This window comes from Rattus norvegicus, chromosome 15, assembly GCF_021556685.1.
Source record: "Rattus norvegicus strain SHRSP/BbbUtx chromosome 15, alternate assembly SHRSP_T2T, whole genome shotgun sequence".
NCBI lineage: Eukaryota > Metazoa > Chordata > Mammalia > Rodentia > Muridae > Rattus > Rattus norvegicus.
In genome coordinates this window covers 86,019,343-86,039,762 of record NC_141548.1, presented here as the reverse complement: position 1 = coordinate 86,039,762, position 20,420 = coordinate 86,019,343, and the positions used below count along the sequence as shown (strand labels likewise).

Here is a 20,420-nt window from a genome sequence, read left to right as displayed (position 1 = left end):
GGTCCTGCCGCTCCTGGGCCCTCCCCTACGGGAACCCAGAGGCCTTACGCAGCTGCCTCTTGGGCCAGGGACGTGGGCAGGGGTGGGCAGTGTTGGTGGTCTCCTCCACTCTGCAGCCTCAGGAGTGCCCACCTGATCAGGCGGTGAGGTCTCTCTCCCACGGGGTTTGGGAGCAGAGAGCTGCTGTGGGCCGGGATCCGCGGGTGTGGGACTTCCGGTCTTCTTTGTGTATTCTTGAATACTATCTTGGTTATAAAACATATCTCAACACAAAAACCTACACAGGACTAGTCATAGCAACATTATTCATAATACTAAAAAAAAAAAAAAAAGAAACAGTAGAAATAACCCAAATAGCCACCAAACAATGAATGGATACACAGTTTGGCATATCCACACAACGGACCACTGCTCAGGAATACACAGGACTCAAGAACTCATTCACACTAGAAGATGGATGAAAAATGAAACAGGCAAAGTGAACAGAGCCAGACAGTGACGATGTGTTATCTATGAAATCCGAACAATATTCAGGCTCTTGGAAAAAAGATTAGATTGTGGTTTTTAGAAGCAAGGGGAAAGGAAGATGCTGCTAATGGGAATGAGGCTTCTTTTGGGGTGAAAATGTTCTGGAATTGCAAAGTGATGATGGATTACAAATTCATGAATTAAAAAACATTGAATCTTATACTTTCAATTAGATAAACGTTATGAAATATGAATTAGCTTTCAACTAAAAAAAAAAACCCAAACCATACACTGTCAGCAGATGGGGTTCATATGAGTGCTCAAGGGACAGCCTTATTGTGTTCCCATAATTATGCCAGAATAAAATGAATAAACTTTATATCACAGGATTACATCAGCTCCATCAGGACTTTTATCATTTCACATGCTGATAATATGCACATTATTGAGAACCCTCAATGCTTAAATATTTCTGGCTCCTGACCAGATCCTGACTTCTATTTTTGGTTTGGAAACAGAGTCACCCTCTTTTACAAGAAAGCAAGAATGGGAGTCAAGAGGAAAAATGTCAATCTCATTCAAGATCATGTTTCATCTGAATTAACAAGGTGACACAGCAGATTGTATGACATTAAGAGAAGGCAATATTCTACCATGTTGCATAAACATGTAGCTATTGGGTACTAGGTTTTCTGATATTTCACTTGGTATGCTATAGAACAACATATCAAACACACTATTTATAGTGCACATTGGATAGATAAAATATTTAGCACATCCATAGTAAATACATGTTATATGCAGTTCATTTACAAAACAAATCAAATAGTGTGAATGGCTATTCTGAAGCATTGAACTTAAAATTCATTGTAGAAAAGGCACACGTGTGCCCATCTAAAACACATAAATCTCATATTGTATGCACCATGCTTTCTCCATATACTTCTAGTCTTCAGAACAAATGGCTTCTGCATGATGTTATTTGTCTTATCATCGACTGCAGTGCCAGTTCTGCCTGTGGAGCTTTGTACAGACATCCAGCCATTTTTATGTCAAGCCTCCCTCCCTGTTGTGTCCCATCTTTAGCTTCCTGTTAGGCCCCCACAACTTTCTGTTTTTCTCAAAGTATCGCAATGCACTTGACGAACATCATCTTTCCATCTTCATGACTGCTAGCTAGTTTAAAGTAAAGCCTGCCTATGCAGGGAAACATTAAGGCTGAGTGGTGGCTCCAGGGGGAAGTGGTGAGCTGTGAGTTAGCCTCAGGCTGAGTCCCAGCTGTGGTACTCATTAGCCACGTGGAGCAAGCCATTACTCTGTCTCGGCAAAGTGGGCGTTATATCAAGCTTAAACGGCTACTGTGAAAACTAAGATAACGTTCTATAAATTATAAATTACTATAAATCGTCCAAGCTGTTATTATTATTGTCTAAACTCTCCCCTTCCCTCACCAGAGCCTACAAAGACAACAGATTCCTAGGTTGAGAAGGATATCGCATGGGACATGGGTGAGAGTCCATGGAGAACTGAAAACACAATGCTTGTATGGGCTTGGAGCCAGAGAGCTGCACAGAGAGAACAAGGCTTCCCTTAACTACTTATTCCTAGACACATCCAGAGACTCCAGTGTGGAGTCTGTGGGTATTTACGTGAGATTCAAGACCAGTCATTAATGGGGAGGAAGAGGTTAAGGCGTGGAAACTGGATCAGAAGCCTACCTTCTTTAATCAGGCCTTCTGAAGAACATCTAGCTTTCAATGTCACACCTTCCAGGAGGGTGTCATGCCTGTCTTGTGGGAGTTAGTCCTAAACTTAACACGAAGAGGCAAGTTCTCGTTTTGCTTGTTGGTTTCTGTTTTGTATGCAACACTCTGTAAAAGGCTGACAGTAGGACAGTTTGGAAGTCCCTCGAGATCTTACCCAACCCCGCCTAGAATCTAGACCCCAGTTTGCAAACCTCTGGGTCAGTGGTTCCCAACCTGTGGGTGGTGACCCCTCTGGGAGTCATGCCTAAAATTGTCTAAAAACAACCATATTTACATTATAATTCATAAGAGTAGAACATTACAGTTATGAGTAGCAACAAAATAATTGTATGGTTGGGGGTCACCACGTCATGATAAAGAGTAGAGGTGTTAGGAAGGTTGAGAATCACTGCTGTAGGTGAATAGGGTATGCAGAGGATGGGCAAGATGAAAGCACTAGTGTAGAAAGTATACTACAATGCCTATACTCGGTGTGCAAGCATTTCTGTTAGTTGAATGCAAATGACTATATGTCCATCATGTCTTTTTTGTCAGCTGGTAAGTGACCAAGTATGAAATTGGTCTCATATGTGAGACCATATAATTTTTAAAATTAATTTTCATGATCAAACAGGTCAATGATCATCACTCTGATTTTCATATTTAGAATGCCCCAGAATTCAGGCCTGGTGGAACAGATCCATGACTGCAGCTACTGGGGGACACAGGATGCTCAAGACCCGTCTGTGAGAGTGAGGGAAACCTGGTCTCACATTTTAAGGCAAAACCAAAAGGAGGACAGGCATCCCACTGAGATGGTAGAGTACTCTCACAGAATGAGAAAAAAAAAACATTCTAAAGATACAACAGCTTCTCATTTTTAACTAAAATTCACTCATGCTGGGCAGCGGTGGCACACGCCTTTAATCCCAGCATTTAGGAGATAGGGGCAGGCAGACCTCTGTGATTTTGAGAGCAGCCTGATCTACAGAGAGAATTCCAGGGCAGCCAGGGCTACACAAAGAAATCCTATCTCAAAAACCATATGATTGAATACAATTAAAATGGTTTTTTTTCTTTTTTTTTTTCTTTTTTTTTTCTTTTTTTTTTTTTCGGAGCTGGGGACCGAACCCAGGGCCTTGCACTCGCTAGCAAGCGCTCTACCGCTGAGCTAAATCCCCAACCCTAAAATGGTTTTTTTTTAACTGTCTGTTTCATATTAAATTTTAGGAACCATCAAAGTAGCCCTTGACGCAGTAGGAACGGATGACAAGGAAAAGACCAGACACAACTCATCAGGGTGTTGTGACACAGAACAGTGACCTCTCTAGTCCCCGTTCTTCACCTCCTCCTTACTTGTACGTAGAACCACACTTTTCAGTCTCTGTCGAAGCCACAGGTGGGCACAGTTTAGGCTATCGAGTTTGAGGAAAAAGTTCCCCTTTGCTTAGTCTTTTTGCTTCCAGCCGCTCTGCTCTGAATTAAGATTCTATGCAGAAGGTAGGAGTGGCCATTTTTACAGCAATCATAGAGCTGCCCCAATTATCCTGAATTATCTGCCATCAAACTTTTCCTTTTAGGAGAACAGTGAAGCTCCTGTTATTAAAAGTTAAGTTGCATCTGAGTTTATTACTCAATCCTAATGCTCTTTCCCCATGTTTCTAAGCTTTTATGGAACAAATAGATTTAACATCTGGCCAGGAGTCAACAAAACAGTCATGGTTCTTTGATGAGTAAACAGAACATATGACAACATGCCTGTGACCAAGACTTTTAGCAATAGGGGCCACTTGTTGGGTCACTACAATTCTTATGCTCAGGCATATGATCTTATATCAATCTTTTCAGTGGATGCTATTCTCTTTACTTGCAGGGGCCCACGATGTAACCTGCACAGATCACAGCAGGTGGTAGAAACAGGGGCTGTAATGAAGTATGTATGACTGCAACGCAGTAAATGGTTCTATGCACAGCTCCAAACGTTACACGATAGAGCCAATAGAAGGCTGGCAGAGAATCACTCTGGTAGACCAACAGTGGGCAACAGTGGAAGTGTGGTTGGGTGTAGCAACAGTCGGGAAGGGCAGTGCCAACATCTCCTGACAGCTCAGCCTGGAACTTCTCAGTTCCCACCACACTGAAGACAAGCCCTGAGAGTACTGCTTCCCTGGGGCCATCTTGCTGCCAAGCCGAGCAAGGCTTCCACTTGGCTTCCAAAACTCACGTTGTCCGTTGAGGCAATCTAGATAATAAAGGAAGTTGTATTGTGTGCAATTTGGTAATAATACTTCATTGAGATTTCTGCATTTCTCAAATGAACTAAAAATAACTGATACTACAGATTATCATCATCATTATCATCATCATCATCATTAATTATTGGATTTAAGAGATGCCAAAATAATGGTCCCCTAACTGATGGTTCAAGGTGGGCAGGGTCTGCTCTGTGGACTCTTTCTATCTCTCCTACATAATTTTCCTCAGCTAACCATCATCTACCTTGCCTTCTTTCATCAGCCCGTTTGGTGGTCCAGAGCCATTACTTGGGGCTTCTAAAGCATCTGTGAGGCAAGCCCCTCCTTTATTCAATTCCACTTTCCCAGACATTTTCCTGCAATGAAAATATGGAACATATTCCACTCAGGACAGAAAGCAATCTTTCTAACGTACAGATACTTCTTATGTAGTTATTAGAAAGGGATCAAAAACATATATCTTATGAAGAATATCCTTGTTTTAAAAAATACTTTTTTGGAATTGAGCTGTCAGTCACAAGCCTCTCAGATTGAATGCTAAAAATTAAATGCAGGGAAAGCTTGTTTTTTTTTTATGAAATTCTTTAGTGCAATTGCTGTTTTAGGGACTGGAATTACCTGGATCTTAAATCAGGTCAGCATCTAAGCAAATGAGACCACGTTAGCAGCCTCAGTTCAGCTAATTGGGCTTTCAGTCTCGCTGCAGTAAAGTTTATAGCTTCTCAGGAGACAGATGAAATCTTCAAAAAGCTGCTGCCTGAATCTGTGTGGAACAGTGGCATACGTCAGCAATGAGCCTCTCTGTTTCCATTTTCTTACCATGTAGCCCAGGCTAGACTCCAAGAGCTGCCTCAGCTTCCTAGGGCTGGGATTATAGCAGAGTTATATTTTACACTTATGTTTTAAATGTAGAAATTCACGAGAGAATGATGTTCCAGTTCTCTGTTGCTTTGGGAACTACAAAGATCACCATTTGTTTGTGTTTTTAAAGTCCCTGCAAGAACTTTGTGATATGTCATACTGTATCTAAGAACATCGTGATATGTCACATTATACCTACGGTTTATAATCAGAGACAAAATCCCAGAGAAGGGGTCCACAGTCTTTCAGCCAACTAGTGTTGGATTAAATTAGAAATTCTCATATTAAATCTTGTCTTCTCACCCCAGTGTTAGTACGGACCTGTGCCCATAACAAGCTATAGTTTAGATGATCATATATCCAATTTTCAACCTTCAAGTTTAAATATTCCTGAACTTTCTAAGTACTAAATGTTTAAGTTGAAATTCTAATCAGGAAGCTAAAATTCTCAAGGACCTTGACGTAAACAGAGCCAAAGGAAGCAAAGAAAACACAAATAACTGTCAACCACCAGCCAACCTTTCACTTCCTCTTTGAGGTTCAACCCCAGAAGGTGACCCGTAGTATTCACTGTTTGCACACTTTGCCAAAGGACAACTGTCCTCCGGTTTAAGGCAAAACTACTCTCTCGAGCTCAGAATCAAGAAATCAACCAACTGTCTTAGTTCTTGGATGCATAAGAAACCATCCACATCCCCTGCTTCTGAAATGCTCACCTTTTTGTCCCCAGGCTTTCTACATGGTGGGCAAGCACTCCAGCACTGAGCTGCATTCCCAGTGCTTTCTGTTTTTAAGAGTGGCATTTCTGGGGTTAGCTTTCCTGTCTAACAGTTAACTGTTCCCCTGGCCACCCCTAACTACCTCAGCTTTTGGAATTTCCTAGACTGCCTCGCAGTTCATTTACAATTTTCTTTTTCTTCTTTGGGTTATCTCTACAATGATAGACATTTAAAAGTCTGGCCCAAGGAGAAGCTTGGCTGAGGTAACAACACCGTTAGCTCTTTCTGCCGCCTTTCTCTTTCAGAAGGATTGTGAGAACAAAATTTAGACTGGACGGGGGGAGGGGCCCAGAGAGTGAAAGGTAGGAAAGCGAAACAGAAAAGAAAAAAGCCAAGAACTGAAGGTAGATCAACAAGACCGAGATACAGGAAGAAAATGGAAAAGGCAAGGAAGAAAGCAAAAGACCTGGGTCATAGGGTGACATGTTTATGCTTTATGCACATCAGCTCATTTAAGACTCGCACAACATTTCTAGGTCATCAGTTTACAACGACTGTCCTCACTTCGTAGCTCCGTGAAATGCCGTGACCCGATGGAGCCATGTTTGGAATGGGGTCTTCTGAATGAAAGCGTTCCCTATGGGGACATGTTGTTGGATACTTGGTCCCCAGCTGGGCTGTTTGGGAAAGGTTAGATCATTCAATGTTTCTGGAGGAAGTACATCCTTCAGATGAATATGGAGATTAAAAGTCTTCCCCTGCTCAGCCCAGTTTGCTCTCTTTCATTCATACTTAACTTTGAAGAGATGAACAGTCAGCCTCCTACCCCTTGGCCACGCCTCCGCCACGCCTCTGAACCCTTTTAAGGTAAACGCTATCTTCTCTAAGTGGCCCTGGTCACCGCGTTCCATCGGAGCAACAAAAAGTAGCTAAGGCAATTGATGTGATTAAAATAACGCCCCAGTCATGTTCCAGAAAGCTAGGACAGGAGCTCGAAATAGAGGCCTGTTTATCCTGGGTAGGAATCTCAGGGTGGATGGTTTGCCTGGGGTTACATAGCTGGTGAATTACACTGCGGAGGTTCAAACTCAGACCAACCTAACACCAAAGTTCCTGCCTTAGGAATATAGCAAGCGAAGGGGCGTGGGCAGTGAGTGGAAAGCTCCGGGACTAGAGGGAATGGGACTGGAATAAGAGTCTCTTTGCTGCAGAGCATTGTGCGGGGTCAACCAGATGCCTGAGCCAGAGCTGATTTTCACAGTTCATTTTACCAAGAGTACGAGGTCAATGGAGGGTGGCCCTTGGATAGACTCACTACCTCAGAATCTTTTTCCACTTTTAAGACATTTAGGGAATGGTTGGCTTTTTGGAAAGCAATGAAAATACTTGCCTAGGACAAATATCTACAGACTAGAAGCAGGAAGAGAGAAGAGCAAATGCCTCTAGGAAAAACAATGGTATAAACAGAAGGGGCCTGGAAAACACACCTGATTTATAAGGAAGTCCTGGGTGTTCTGTTCCTCAGAAATTACTGTGGCAGATGGAATCCCTAATCAGGGAGAGGGCTGTGAAACTATTTTTAAAAGAAGGTTGAGAGAGATAGTCTCAGACTTGTAAATAATCGATAACCAATAGCCACAGACCTGCAAAAAGATGTTCTAGCCAATAAATAAGACAAGCCATCAAAGAACCATTATCACCCCAAGCCATGAAATGTTAGGAAGTGGAAAACAAACAGATGTTTCTAAGTATCTTAGTTACGTGTTTCCTTTTGGACCAGGTCCATGGATTAATTTATAAATTAATTACAGTGTTACAGTTATCACAGTAAACATCTCTGGTGAGTCTCTACCCAATGAAAGAAATGTAAACCTCTCAGGCCGCCCCGGACTTCCTTAGCCTCTTAAGGTGGTTACAAATGGCCACCTGCTTTTCTCTCATGGGCTTAGAGCCAAAGCTTAGCAGTGGTAATCTTGCTTACTGGTGAGGAAAAGAACCCAAAATTTAGCACAGTGAAGTCTTTTTCTGTCCAGATCTCTGAATGCACCAGTTTTCTACATCTTTATAGACCCCTAACATTGACTCTCTGACGGTTCCTGGTTTTAATACTTGAAACCTTCCTGATCCCTGCTGGGGGATAATTCTACGTTTTACCTGATTCCGGGGACACATGTCCACTTGATCCTACAGAGGCACTGACTTAATACTCAGCATCGAATATTCAAGCATCAAAAATCATCAGAGCCCTATCATGGACCATTTCTAATTCATTGGCTCAAGGTCAAGCCCATTAGGGAGACAGCCCTTGGATTTCCTGCATACAGCATCCTGATGATGAACAGGAAGAGAGAAGGCAGGAGAGGGTCGTTTCCTGCAGATTTTTTTAACTAGAATTAGTCTTTCATGCACAGACATGCTCTGCTCACCATTTAATCCTTATGTATTTCTTTTGGAAGTCTGCTATGGTCTCCTGGGACAAGCAGTTCCGGGTGTTCTAAGGGAACAACCACATAAAGGAGATTTACTAACATCATCTTAGAGCCAAGGACCTTAGGATTGGAGACAATTTGTGCTGTGTAACTTAGATTTCTAGAGCTCTTGAGTATTGAGCATTGCGTAGGCTGGACTGCAGGTTTTCTTGGCTAGATGTAAGCCTGTCAGCCTTTAGCATGAAGCTGTAAAATTCCCTCCTCTAACTAATGATCACGGTCAGCGATCCACATCTTCAAAGAATTTGGCAACTGACATGAAAGACAAGCCAAATAAACGAAGCTGTCATCTGCAAAGCATGCGTCTAAGGAAGAGCCTCGCTCCAATCAGAAAATCGTGATAGGCGTACACCATGTCAAACAGAATGCTGGGCAGCTACAGGAAGCTGTATTGAAGCCAATACATAGCAACTTTTCATTTTTTTCCAACGTTCTTGAGATGAGAAAACAGAATAAGATCTACGAATGGCCGAGAAGCAGCATAACGGCAGGAAGGAAGCTATTCGGAAACAACTAAGATTTCTCTTTGAGTGCTGGGCTAAGGATTTGATCCCCTTGCTCTTATGGAGTGCTTAGAGCTAATGCACCCACCACAGCAGATGCTATGTGAGATCACGTTCCCTTGAGGCGACAGTCCGGGGGACTATGCACAGTTCATTCCACCGTACCAACTCAGTCATTTAAAGCGCACTTCTGCTTGGCTTACAAAGGTCCCAGGAATGGAACTCTCTCTGAGAACAGTGGTCAGAATTCTAACCGTCAGGGAAGACAGCCCGGTGAACAGAACCTAAGGAATGGCAGTGGGAGGGAAGATGATGCTGACTGTGGGGACCAGACCACAGCCTTCACATATGTACCACATATAAGATCACACCAAGGGGCTGATGGCTCCCACTATTTAGCCCTACAAATATACAAACTAAAAAGACCAAGTCCAAAAGCCACAGATTAAAAATGCCTTTCTATGTCAAGCACACGTCCCATGCGTTCTATACAATAGCACTGCTGGCAAGGACACTGTTGCTTACATGCCACCCGTAGTCCTTATATAAAGATACAAATTAGTTCGTTTAGTTACTGCTTGTTATGTGTAAGAACTCTGAAAACTCGCTGAGAAAATCTAGCGAGACAAATGGCAGACATACGTACGACTTCACTTCTGGTTCTGCCACTCTCGGCCTGGAAAGTTGCCTAATCTTTTCCTTTGCTTTCCTCGTCTAGAAAATTCAAAGGGTAGGGCCTGAAGACCTGCTTTGAGAACCAAGTTAAAAAGCCAAACGTGGTAGCACGTATTCGTAACCTCAGCCCCGCTGCGGTAAGATGGGAGGAAGAGACTAGATAATCACCTTCAAGCCCAGGGGCCAGTGAGACTGTAAGACACCACACAGCAGAAACAAAAGAGAGATGCTACCTCAGTATGGTAGAAGGTTCCTGAAAATTGTCCTCTGATCTCCACATGCTTGCTATGGTACGCACACTCCCATACTCATATATTCATCTCTCTCTCTTCCTCTCTCTCATATTTTCTCTCATATTGTCTTTCTCTCTCTTTCTCCCTCTCTCTCTCTCCCCCCTCTCTGCCCTCTCTCTCATATTGTCTCATATTCTCTCTCTCTCTCCCTCTCTCTCTCTCTCTCTCTCTCTCTCTCTCTCAGACACCACAATACACACTCCCATACTCATATGTTCATTCCTCTCTCTCTCTCCCTCTCTCTCATATTTTCTCTCATATTGTCTCTCTCTCTTTCTCCCTCTCTCTCTCCCTCTCTCTGCCCTCTCTCTCACATTCTCTCATATTCTCTCTCTCTCTCTCTCTCTCTCTCTCTCTCTCTCTCTCACACACACACACACACACACACCCCACAATACACACTCATATACTCACACCCCCTTTCAGTTGAAAAATTATATTCATGAGTTCTAAGATTTACATGTGCCTACATTTCTATAAAATTCTGACCTGTTTCCATGTAGTCTCTATATATCTTGACATTTAAAAACCATCCAACTGTCTTCATAAACTCTTAGTTTTTTTCTGTATCATTAGCTACAGAAGTGAAAGCCAGTTTTCAATTTCATGAATAATGAAACAATGCTGTCCTTGGGCTTTGTTGGCTGTTCATATTGGAAAACAAAGTAATGGGGCTCTTCAGTAAACCTTTGGGCACTGACACATCTCAGCTACTCTGAGATTTCGGGTAGCTTAGTCAGTCCTGGGGAGCAAGGAAAACCCCGGTTCTTCAGTAGAGCCAGGTCTGCAGGAGTTAAGATTGCTAACAAGCTGCGTTTGATTCCTGCTACTCTGTATCATAAACAGAAATGATAAAAAAAATAGAGTCAGACAACCACAACTAATTCAAACCAGAACATAGCGAAGCCAGTCACATGCACACAAACCCCTGTGAAGAATCACACATCTCTACACGCCCCCTCCTTACTCCATCCCATGAATCTACTATGTAAACAAGGGAGATTTTCTTATACGAGGATAATATGGTCGGACCGGTTTGCAGTTTTTGTCACAGTTGAGAAAAAATATATGAAGCTATTTGTAAAGTCGATACAGTTTAATATTTCACTAGAAGCATCACTTATGAAAAATAGAAAGCTCTCTTTTTATAAAACAGTTTTATAGTCACTGAAGAACACAGACCCGTGAGTGCTGATTCCTTGATTTAAAAGTTGCCAGCTCCTGTGGGAAAAGCAAAAGCCTCTCCGTGTTTGTGATGCTGTGATGCAGACTGTGGAAACTAAAAGCGTAGCGCTATTGGCGCACGGGATACTCGTCGTAAACTGTCAAATTTAGAAAGAAGTCAAAGATAATACAGACGGCCCTGATCTGAATCACGTGGAGGGAAAAACAGAAAAGTTTGCACAAACTACGAAGCAGTTGTCTTTTTCTCTGCAAATAGAATTCAGCTCACCTTTCCTGCGCAGAAACCCGGGACTCTTGGCTAACTGGCCCGCAGTGATTCCCCAAGTGGATCCTGCTGGAACAAATGGGCACCTGGAGCTTCCTGGGTGCACTTCCCACCTCCGCTTGACTGTTAATGAACAGCTTAGAGGCTTCTCTCTCAACACTGAGTCACACAGGGAGGAGGTAGGCGGTGTGAAAGAGGGTGTCACCCTGTACAAATACCAGCTCAACAAAAAACAGTCTCATTCACGGGACTCTCTGTAGGGAAGTTCTTCAAATAACTCCTGGCCTTGCTGTGCCCCAAAATGCAAAATGTTCAATCTCGCTGTTTTAGCTGATCTCTACAACATACAACACTGTCCGGCTGGCAGCCTAGACAACCACTTGGGAATAAGCTTTTTAAAAAGCAAAACAAAACTGGAGGTAGAGGGAATCTCTCCTCCTCCCTCTCTCCCTCTCTCCCTCCCTCCCTCCCTTCCTTCTTTTCTCCCTCCTTCCCTCTACTACTTGGGATGTGAAGTCACAGACATGTGTCCCCAGGAGTGCACTGCTCAGTTGGGAAAGGAACATTTACATGAACTCTGGGACCAGAAGATGTAGACAGAATCCATTATAGAAATTCCACATGCAGAACATTACATACAGACATCAGAGGAATATCACACCCCAAATGTAAGAATCTTCACCCTTAAATTATTTCACAATTTGTTAGAAAGAAGGAAGGAAGGAAGGAAGGAAGGAAGGAAGGAAGAAAGAAATTTAGAAGATGGTCAGCAGGTCTGCTGCGTGGGTAAAGGACCTTGCCCTCAAGCCTGATGATCTAAGTTTCATCCTCAGTGGAGGGAGCAAACTGATTCCTGAAGTTTATCCTCTGACCACATGCAGACCCTAACATGCATATCCAGACACATACCACAAATAATTAAATAGAATTTTAATCAAGTTTTCAAGTGGTGAGGATGGTTGGAACATCTTTTACAGCTGATGATGGCATAGATTCCTGCATCAAGGCTGCTTCTGCTGTGAAGAAGAGAGAAAGGACAGGACAGGAAGAACATCCTGGGAGGGAGCTCCTCTCAGAGACTAGGAAGCGAACCTTTCACAACAGCAAGAAGGACTTAAGGAAGCTTAGCATTCAGAGCTTTGTTCAAGGGGACTGGATCATCTTCCCTGGGTCATCTTAATTCATCAGCACACCAACAATTAAAACTGGTGAGGCTTGTCTGTGCCTATGACAAGAATAGCAAGAAGTAGAAACATTCAGGTGAGAAGGCCAGGCCAACTGCAGGACGGATCGAAGCTGGGAGATCACTTCCTGGATGTTCCTTAATTCTAGGCTGAGAGGTTTGAAGCTCCAAAGTGAAGATTATTTTCACAGTGAAACATACAATTCTGACTCGTGATGTATATAATGTCTATACATGATTGTGGGGGGGCTGTTTGCACATATACATACTTATACATGCATCTGTGTACGTGTCTCACGTGCTGGAAGTTCACCTCAGGTGCTCTCCACCTTATTTTGTGAGATGGGTTCCTTTCATCAGATCTCATTCTGGGTAACCAAGAGCCCCAAGGACCCACATGTCATTGTCTCCACTACCACAGGCCTGAGGCATAGGGCACACCCCCGATGTGTCCATCTTTATGTGGGTTCTGGGGACCTGAACTCAGGTCTCCAGACTTGAACTGCAAGGACTCTCTCTATTTACTGAGCCTCCCTTCAGTCCCCGAAAAAACTTTAAAATAAAATTTAAATTTTTGTCATAGTGATAAAGGTTGGTTAGAGTAAGGTTAGATATGACTGGTGTCCGTGAGAAAATTTGAAAAGAAGATGCGACCCATCTTATACAAGATCCAGCCAATAAAAACCATGCACGGATGGGGTAGGTGGTCTCCAGACCTCACGCAATGCTGAAGAGCTGTTGGGGTCAGAGAGTACCTGGGGAGGGAGAGTCATTGTTTATTAAGAACAGGGAAGCTGGGAGGTTTTCCATGCTCCAGAGGACGGTTCCACTCCCGTGCACATATGAACAGTATTAAGTGGACTTAATATATTATCAAAAAACAAAAGGTAGAATAGACAAAATTGGAAGGGGACATGGTGGGAGAGTTGAAGGAGACAGGAGGGATAGAACGATCATATTTCATTGTGTACAAGATTGAGGTTCTCAGAAACAAAGAAAAGCTTTTAAAAATAAAAAGTAAAGTTGTAGTCAGTGTTAGAACTTGGTTAAAATTACAGGGATAAACAGTTCCAAGCTATCTTGTATGGACAAGTACTAACTAACTTCCGGAATGTTTAAACATATGGCTTTGTCCCTCATAAGATACAGAAACAGAAAAAGGGGGTTTTACCTCGTATTGAGATTAAAGAAAACTGTCCAAGACACATTTGAGGGATTTGAGTTTACGAATAACTATTTCTTTGTGTAATTGGCATTTCTTCTCCCCTGTGGGTCAGGACACCCAGTTTGCTAACCAAAACCAAAATCTTTTTAACTCTGATTCAAAAGAGGACTCATTCTAAACACGTAAGCAAAGCCCAGACATCTTCATACGAAATAGGCATTCTTCAGTACGACTGTCTCGAATTCCAAGGAGTGTACAGAGGGCAAACTCAACGTGTGTGGGGTGTGGCGGTGGCCCAGGGAGGTGTGACCTCAGTTTCACTCCAACCTGACCTGTTCTAGGCCCTGAGAATTCTTAGAATAACTGGGCTTGGTCAGGCCCATTGGACAGTGAGTTCCTGGGGACTCCTCGGAAGGTGAGCTCAGAAGCTTCGATGGCCAGGTTTGATGTTGGGTGCCTATGCCAAATGATTGGTGGTAGCTGGAAAAATAGAATGAGGTTTATAAGAAAAATCTGGCCTCACCAAGATGAACCATGTTACTGTCCACCGCGCTGCTCTTGTACCCTGTCTTAGACACTGGGGTGCCATGTTGCTTTGTGTGTGTGTTATGTCTAAGGAAACCACTAGTTCCCAATCCTACCTAATATAGGAAGGAGAAAACATGCCTATTGTGCTTCCGACTGCTCTAAGAAGCGTCCCATATCATTTTAATAATTGTTATTAAACGATTGTTACCTCCATATCTCAGGGATGCTCCAAAAGTGATAAAGACAAGTCATCACTGGTCTGTTTCTCCTGGACTTTGAGGATTTTTTTTCTTTAATAGAGGACTGCTCATCTTCCTTCCGGGTAAAAGAAATAAATGTTATATGTCTGTTAAACAAAGACATCATGAGGATGGTAATTACAGAGCCAATTCCTTCTGCCTATGAGTAGATAGATGTCATAATTAATGACTTGCTGCCAGCACTGCAGGAGCTGGGGCTTTGCTTAATGTATTTCATGGCGCCATCATGTCATAGAGCAAGGGAGAACTCACCACAGACCCATGCAAGGCTGGGTTTGATTTCCTGTGGACTCAGGATCCACCTTGAGCAAGTCATTCAGCCCTTGCGCCTTAGTTCTCCTTGATACGGTGATCCAATCGAGATGTTGCCTTTAGCACAGTATCTTCCACAGGAATCTGGAGAACTCAGCCCTAAATTCTTGCTGCTTTCTGCGTCTTCTTCAAACTCAAAACAAGTGATATCTTCTCTACAGGGAAGGTAGCTCTGGTTTGGGCAATCCATGGAAAGAGGAATTGGTACAACTGGACAAGGGAATCGCAGCAGCCATTCTCTCTCTTCATTGGCACTAAAGTCGGAAACTGCTATTGCAAAGTTTTAATCTCCCCCTTCTATTCCTGTGTCTACCAGTAATAAACCCACATGAGAAAGATACAGGCAACTATGTTGACTAAGCCAATTAAGAGAATATGTGCCCTTTAATTTTGACTGGTGACCAAGAGTAGTCTCATGCCTCAAAATCTCTTGGTGCCAACCTCAGGGTTACAGCATTTTTAAAAGTGCCCACAGTTGCATCGATGTTAGAGGAGAGTCCGAGTAACCTGGAGACATTTGTTTAGACAGAACAGAGTCATTTCAGACATAACATGACACTAACTTTGACTTATACCGTCTTCAGTTTTTTAGCTTAGGTTTATATAAACATTAATTATGCTTGTTAATACATCTGGGCCATGGTGAGGGTCATGGAAATTCCAAATGTGTTCCCAAGCAGACATGACTATTGGGGGGTGGAGTAGACAGAGTAGAAGGCTAAGAACTGTCAAAGCATCCACAAAATGGAGTCAGGACGATGTAGCCTTAGTCAGACCAAACTCGTCAGAAGTCCCTGTCTTAGTCTTAGTCTCAGAGTCTGTTCATATCTGCATATACCCAAGTCTCGTGACCTCTGTGGACAGTCATGTGCTATCATGTAAATATGGTTCGTCCATTCTGACTTCATCGTCCATTCTGACTTCAGGCTGAAGAAAAGGACTGCATACCGACTAGAAGAAAGGACTACTTTTCTTCCACTGAAAGGTGTAGAATGGCAAATTATTTGTATAATTAAGTCTTATCTTAAAGCTGGGGTCATTATCAACAGAGTCAACTAACCTGGACTGAACCGCCAACCCATGAGCAAGCATCAAATTTGACTGTATGATCTTTAGCCCTTAAGAACATGTCTGGGGAGGAATTTGGGAACACTCAGAGCTTCAGACTCCAAATGTTCTATAAGGAATGCTATAAGCAGAACATAATGATGACAAAGATGAAATCTAGATACAAGAATGCTGATAGGATGTAGATAATACACCAGGCACCATAGTGCAGACACTTAATCTCAGCACTAAAGAGGCAGAGGTAGACAGATCTCTGTGAGCTTGACACCAACTCGATTTACATCATGAGTTACAGGACAGCCAGGACTATGTAAAGAGACAAAAAAATAGCAACAAAATGTTGTTTTCCAATGAGAAGAAAGACTCTACTGGAAATAGGACTAGAGGCCATTCCTATAGGATTCCAGTAAAATATCACATGTTGTGCTTATGCCCTGACATCTTGAATGAGACTAAGTCAGTAAAGAAAAAATACCATACTGATTTATATGATAGAGGAAAATTTAAGACAATATGGCAGTGGGGCTGTGTGCATGGTTAATGTTGGCAGCTTTTATCAGGGTTTACTGTGATAATCAAAAGTAAAAGGAGGGACAGGGAAATAGAAAATATATGCAGTTTTACAGATAAAAAAATATGTAACATGTGGACAAATAAAATTTTCTCAGAGGCCAAAGTTATAAAACAGGCCATGTGGAATGGAAAGATAGGTCAGAATCTAAGATCACTTGTTTTTGAAGGGGACTTGGGTTCAGTTCCCAGCACACACTTGACTGTTACTGGAGACCTGACACCCTCTTATGACCTCCATGGGTACCATGCATGAATATGTGAAAGGCATTTATACAGATAAATTAAAACAAATCAAGTTTTTAAAAGAAGGACGGAGGGGGTTGGGGATTTAGCTCAGCAAGGCCCTGGCTTCGGTCCCCAGCTCCGAAAGAAAAAAAAAAGAAGGACGGAGGAGCAGGAGAAGGGAGGAGGAAGAAAAGGAGGAAGAAGAGGAGGAGGAGGAAGAGGAGGATGGAGAAGAAGAAAAAGGAGGAGGATGAAGAAGAAGAGGAGGAGGAAGAGGATGGAGAAGAAGAGGAGGAGGAGGAAGAGGAAGAAGAAGAGGAGGAGGAAGAGGAAGAGGAAGAGGAAGAGGAAGAAGAAGAAGAAGATTCCCACAGTCAAGTTCCTTCTCTCAGGTTTCATACTCACAGCAATGCACAAGTAACTGGTACAGACACCTACTCTACATCAATAATCTGTGGCCAAAGCTATAACACAGCATGGTTCAATACAATTCCCTCACCTTGGTTTTGCTAAGGAGTGAGCAGTAGGGATGGCATACATCCAGTTGCTAGTTCCTTACTAGGCAAAACATGCTATTCCTAACATTTTACCAAAATACAGGTGGCACCATGCCACTCCCTTCTCATTATTAAAACACTCCCACTTCCCCATTAAGTCTAATTACTTTCAATTCATACACAACTGAGCTTGGAATAGCATCCACTTGTCATGTGGTTTCAATGTCCAACACACACACACACACACACACACACACACACACACACACATACACACACACACAAATTAATTCATGTACAATTGTAGTTTACAGCAATAGCCACTAACCTTGTTACTATTTAAACTTTAATTGATAAAATTAACTAAAGTTAATTTTTTTTAAGTTGGAGCAGCCACATTTCAGCCAATAAAGAGGCAAGGGAGGTAGGAAATGCATAAAGTTAGTCTTCTGCCTTTTAGAAGGCCTTTCCTTCTATTACAGAATCATACTTTCCATGCACCCTAAGCTCTAGCCATATCACATACTTGCTGATGTCCCAATGCATCCTGCTACCTTAGTCTTCAATATCCATTCTTATGGCATTCGTGTGACTGTAAATATTTGTTTATTGTGCAACTGGTGATCCCTATTCATCCCTACCTACCAGCCAGTGAGCACATAACCTGGTTCCTTTCTCTGTGTCAAGGGAATTTGTCTATATTCTTCTGCTACAGTCCTTAACCATCTTAAATAACAATCCCGACAGAGCACTCCACATTAGGAGTTCTTAACAGTGGAGACAACATAGCTGGTTTCGAAGCAACGGTGTCAGCCTCAGACAATGGCTACTTGAGTTAACTTACGTAGTTGTTAAACGCCTCTTCTCTTGGTGTTCTCATCTGTGAACCAGTAATAAATAATAAAGTACTCCTTTCCTCCTTTGAATCATTCTGGGTGTCAACTATGTTAACATAGAAAAACACAAAGTCTGGGCGTGGTCGTGCAAGCCTTCGTTCTCAGGATCCAGTCCCAGCACTTGGGAAGCAGAGGCAAGCAGATCTCTGTGAGTTTGAAGCCAGCCTATTCCACACTGTGAGTTCTGGGGTAGCCAAAAGGACATAGTGAGACTATCTCAATCAATCTATATCAATCAATCAATAAGGGGAAACAGTTTAGATAGATGCCATCTAAAAATTAACTCTTAGTGAACTACTAATGTACTCTATTCATGCATGGGAAGAACATGAGAAGCTCAAGAACATACGAACATTCTTTTCCTACAACACTGTTTGTAAATTGAGTAAGTCACCTATGCTATTACTAAATTCAGATTTTCAAAGGTGCAAGGACATCATTTCAAGAGTCAGTCTCTGGAGCACACCGATAGCATTATAAAGAACTAATAAAGACCTTTGATTGAAAGGGGATTATAAGAAAATAAAGTAAGGGGCTGGGGATTTAGCTCAGTGGTAGAGCGCTTGCCTAGGAAGCGCAAGGCCCTGGGTTCGGTCCCCAGCTCCGAAAAAAAGAACCAAAAAAAAAAAAAAAAAGAAAGAAAATAAAGTAAATCTGCTTGGAGTGCACCACTCACTAAAATATTGCATAATTGATTTCTCTTAGAAACAACTGGGTATTTAAAATTGTCTCAGCATTCCTCTCTACTTAGAATTATATTTTCTTTTCCTTCTCCAGTGTTCCAATACCATAACAGCAGTTGCATTTCCTCTTTGAAATCTATTTTACCTCCTCTCTCATAATTTACCATTGCTTTGGTTCCCCCACCATTCTCATAGTAAATAACCACAAATTCATAGCAATACGCGTTATTCTCCTACAATTTGGAGGCCAAATGTCTAAACACTTAGTTTCATGAGCTAATGGTCAGATGTTAGACAGGGTAGATTCTTCTGAAGGCACCAGGGGAAGATCTGCCTGTGTCTTTTCCCATTCCTGGAGACCACCTACATTCCTTTGTCAACGATCTCTTCCAGGTATCATCCGCCCTCTGGCTCTCCTTTCGTAACTCTTGCTACTGACTTGGTCCTCTTGTCTCCCTCTGAGGAGGATGCTTTGGATAAAGGCAGTCCATCAGGACAATCCAGAATGCTCTCCTCTTCTCATTCTCACTGATTCAATCACATCCAAAAGGTTTCTTTTGCCAATCAAAATAGCACATTTACAAATTCAGATGTGGACATCTTCTAGGGAGACACTATCCAGTTTACAAACTGGATCTTGTTTTCATGTATTTCCAGGTTCTCTAAAACTCTTCAATTTTTGTAAGTTAATAATATAAACAATTTAAATAAATAAAAGTACAAAATCCATGTAATAATTTTAGTAAGCCAAATCAATATAAAACAGAACATATTCTTCTGGCTTTTAAGTTAAAATAGATGGCATAATTAATGGTTGCTTCTAAAACTTTATACTCAAAACAGTGTAAGAGGCTATGAGGGTAGTTTGGGAATCCAGGAGACACATACTACCTAAGCTATGATAAATTGGATGCATTACAAAAGCACATACATGTGCGTACTTTCATTTATATGTACAAGTTCTATTTACACATTCTTAACACAAGTGGTATATAAAGACTTTACCAGTACCACCTGAACTCACACACAGACACACACACACACACAGACACACACACACACACACACACACAGACACTCACCACACAGGCACACTCACACACTCACACACACACAGGCACACTCACACACAGGCACACTCACACACACACACATGCACACACACGCTCTCTCTCTCTCTCACACACACACACACACACACACAGACACTCACCACACAGGCACACTCACACACTCACACACACACACACTCACACAGGCACACTCACACACACACACATGCACACACACGCTCTCTCTCTCTCTCTCTCTCTCTCTCACACACACACACACACACACACACACTCTCACACACACACAATGTCGAGAATGTTCTTTGAACCTGTCTTTCCTATCGGAATGGAAGCAACTTGAAGTGGATCTGAGTTTATTTATCTTTGAGTCCTCCCTATCCCTCCCTAGTGAGTTCTCAGAGACTGGTTTCATTTAGTGTGGTTGTTGCTGTTGCTGTTGCTGTTGCTGTTGCTGTTGCTGTTGCTGTTGCTGTTGCTGTTGCTGTTGCTGTTGCTGTTG

General features: G+C 42.4%; 1 protein-coding gene across 4 annotated transcripts in view; it reads right to left on the bottom strand.

The window, feature by feature from the left end:
- Scel (sciellin) overlaps positions 1–11,589 on the bottom strand; it is a 116,395-nt gene extending 104,806 nt beyond the window's left edge. For 2 of the 4 annotated variants that reach the window (NM_001431587.1, NM_001431588.1), the window contains 1 exon segment: positions 11,462–11,589. The gene's annotated coding sequence lies outside the window, so the exon portion shown is untranslated. 4 annotated transcript variants of the gene reach the window in all.
- Positions 11,590–20,420: the final 8,831 nt, after the last annotated feature.